Consider the following 3,957-nt stretch of genomic DNA (forward strand, 5'->3'; position numbering starts at 1 on the left):
AAGTGAAAAGCAAGGCAAAGTAAACTCCTAGGTTTTAATGGTGTTTTTCTGTTTGCTTTTTTGAATTTTCCTAGTTTCCTAAGATGAATTGATATTACTTTTGTAATCAGAAGGAAACCCAGTAAGTTACGTCGAAGATGCGGAGTCCTAGGTCAGTGAGTGCCGGTGGAGTCTGACTCGGCTGGGTGTGTGGGATGGGAGCAGAGAGCCCGTGAGTCCAGGCAGCATCTCACCTGCTCGTGCGCCTGCCAGACAAGACAAGAGTGTGTGTCCTGGAACTACTGGCCTCCACTGAGGTATAACCCCATTCCAGACTTCCATCCATGGTTAGAAAGTTCTTGGGCCAGTGGGTTGAAGAGAGAGGATTTGTTTCTTAATTATCTTTCTTAGTCCCCGGCCTGAAGCTCTGCATGTGAATTTGGAGATGGGAGATCAGGAAGGGTGGGCTGTAGTGGGACATGTTAGCTCTCTATGTCACCTAGCCTGTCACCTAATATAAAACCCCAGGTGATTTATCCCAAGAAAAAGGTCTGGAACGTCATTGCAAGATGATGACAAAGCACAGCATCGTGGACCAGCAAAGTACCACACATCTGAATGGAGACTTACCAAGCATTTTCCCAGATGTCAACTTATCTGCCATACCAGTGACTCTGTGTGGTAGATGGAACAAGGTAATTTTGTGAGTTTATGGCTGAAGCAACCAAGAGCTAAGTCAGCTATAAAGAAAGGCAGGTGAGGCACATAAATGGCCGGTAAGGAGCAGGGCCAGAGCTCCAAACTTCGGCTGATTCCAAATCTAGCCAACGTGCAAACCTCGCCCTGCTCCTCCTTAGACTTCTCTTCCTCATCTGTGTCTTTCCTCCCACACCTGAGGCCCCGAGACCTTGCACACCTAGGCCCTCCCTAGACTGAGACCACCCCTGGCTCTAGGTGGAGGCATTGAGGAGCCACAGCTCAGCCCTCTGGGCATCGTCTGATGTTGCCCTTGTCGCCAAGTTGCTCTGGCTTTGTGCCCATCTTGGCTTGACAGGGGTTTGCCACGAAGCCTAGATGCTGCTTCATGCTCAGATGTGCATTCTCTTGGGAACTGGCCTCAGATCTTATCACTTTCGGTATCAGCTGCTTCTGCTTTCTCCCCTTCCCAGTCCTGTTGGGGTGGGACCTTTGGTTCCAGCTGCCTCCTTCAACTATTGCATGCCCTCATTCATCATTCACTTTGGACTGGCCACCTGGGGCCAGTCTACCGCAAGGCACTCACTGACTGATTACCCAACCATGAACATCTGATCTCTGCCTTAACCAGGACCCCATGCATTAATTAGGCTTAGGGCCAGCTTTCTGCTCTCATGTTTACAATCTGCCTGTGTAAACTGTGATGCCAAAATTCACGAAACAAATGTAAGCACAGCCATGTATCTGCAGAATGACCTGAAAAGCCATAACAGTCTATCTGCAGTGCCACTATAGAGGCCAGTCAGCCAAGGAGCCCTCAGGAAGGCCTCGGGTGGGGAGATGGCATGGCGCTGTGTCTTGGGGGCAGCCTCATCAAGGCCTGGGAGGGATATGCACAGGGATCCACAGAACCTGTTTTACCTGGGAATCTAGAATAGTGAGAGGTGGCCCTAGCATGATTTAGGGGCTGCACTGAGTATATGGGGAGGACACTAGGGATTTGGGTTTCCCAAGGAACCCAAGGCCCTAGATGAATGAGGGACCCACAGTGGGCATCTCTGGATAGGTTACCGAGAGATCAGCCTAAGATTAGTAGGTCCAACTAGAATTCACTGGTGCTTTCAGATTAAGTGTCAGGGCCTGTGCACTAAATTCTGCCCCAAAGGATTTATTTATTCTCACTCCGTGATCAACATATCCAAGAGTCAGAGACTGAACTCTTGGAGCTGCAATGTGTTCCCTGAATCGAACAGGAAATCGCCTGGGTCCCATATTATGCCCGATATAACCACTTAGGGAATAATGGGGTCATGGCAAGGTCAGCGATGGGGAGGATGAAGGGAGGGAGTTGATTGGAAATCACCATCTTAGGTGGAGGTGGGGGTGCATTGTGGGAGTGTTGAAGGATGATGGGCCAGCTCACTCATCTGGAGAGAGAGGAGGCTGGGTTGGGCAAACTCCCTAAAGACTTCAGGCTCCCTAAAGACTATTAAGACCAAATCCTGACCTTCGAGATGGATGTAGTGCTGAGTTCTGAGAAAACAGATGTCAGGTAGGGATGGGGCTACGGGCCTCGCTCAGTTATAGGGAAGTACCCCAGTGTGAAACCGAGGCCCGGCCCCCCAGCAGCTTAACAGCAGATCCTGCCAGGCTCCTGAGCCAACTACCCCCTGGCTGGGGCAGGAGGCAGAAGTCGGGGCCTGTGCACTAAGAGCCAAGCTCAGGAAGGGACTGTGCAGAGCGTAGGTGGTGTGCACCATCTCTCATCTTACCTATCCCATCCCACCCCCGGGCTGCAGACATTCATTCATTCATGCAGATGGACATATATTCAAAAGTGTTAATTATACTTACCTTTCTAAATTATTCCTAAGTTTATACCCAACAGAAAGAAAGATGTACATATGTTCACTAAAAGAAGAATGGAAATAGGCCAATAGTGGAAACAACCCAAATGCTCATTAACAATGGAATGGATAAATTTGGGTGTGTTCATACAATGGAAAACTAGCGATGAGAATGAATTACGTGGGTAAATCTCACAAACATAACTGGAGTGAAACCACTTCCAAAATAGTACATAACATTATTTATATGAAGTTCAAAACAGGCAAAGCTATCTATGCTGGGAGAGGTCGGAATAGTGGTTACTTTGGGGGGAGGTGCGATGAACAGAGAATTTAGGAGATCCCTGGGGTGCTGATCATTTCTATTTGCTTGATCTTGGTGCTAGTTATGCAAGTGTGTTCACTTTGTGAATTAATCTAGCTGTACAGATAGGGTTTGTGAACATTTCTGCCCATAAAAAGTTTATTTGAAAAGATAGTATCTTAAAGATGGTGATACTCTGTTTTAAGCACTGGGTTATGGAGGACACGGCGTGGACAGAACATAAGTCTGACTTTAGGACTGATGGAGACAAGAAAACACTCATGCGTAGAAATAAGGTTAGTCAAACATTTTCCTTGTTAAGCTGGGGAAGGCTTCAGACTATTAGGGTTTCGGGCACATGGGTGGCAGAAAGATAGCCAAGGACAACCCAGAAAGGAGGGGCTGCTGGGGCGAACTCTCTGATGACCTCTGCTGCCCTCAGGGAGCTCAGCAGTGCTCAGGCTCCCTGGGAGCCTGGAGTTGGCCCTTGGCTGCCCAGAGGACAACATACCGGGAGGCCTTCCCTGTATCTCTGGGCACATTCCAGGCGTCTGATTCTGAAGATGCACCTTTGGAAAAACATTTTCAGCAGGCAGAGCTGAGTAGGAACACAGAGCTTCTAAAAGGGTTCTCAGAGCTCTGAATTATTTATTCACTAAAGCATTCATCATTGATGAGGCCCCTGTTTGCTTTTCTCTTCCACAAACACCTTCCCTCCCCTCACCTCTGCAGGCTCTAGTTGGTAATGTTACTTGGTAAAGCATTTCCCACATGTCATTTGGATTTTGCTATAGATGAAGCAGATTGCTTTTATTTTTATTTTTCAAAAGAGCAAACAGCCTTCCTCCGTTCACACATGGGCGAGTGGTGGGCTGTACCTGGAACCCGGAGCTCCTGACTGGCAGCCCAGGGTGCTTTCCCACAGCCCATTCTGCTTCTGGTGGAGAACTGGGTGCCACTCCGTTCCCCTGGTGGCAGGATGGAGGCAAGTGCAGAGCGTGGGTGTGGGGGAGGGAGGAATTCAGCTGAAGCTGGCTGCTGAGAGTAACCATGTTTTCAGGTTGTCCATTCAGATATTTACTGTTTACTAGGTAACAAAGCTGTGACAAACCCTGCTGTGTTTGGCTACTC

Source organism: Pteropus vampyrus, unplaced genomic scaffold (genome assembly GCF_000151845.1).
Source record: "Pteropus vampyrus isolate Shadow unplaced genomic scaffold, Pvam_2.0 Scaffold14, whole genome shotgun sequence".
Taxonomy (NCBI): domain Eukaryota; kingdom Metazoa; phylum Chordata; class Mammalia; order Chiroptera; family Pteropodidae; genus Pteropus; species Pteropus vampyrus.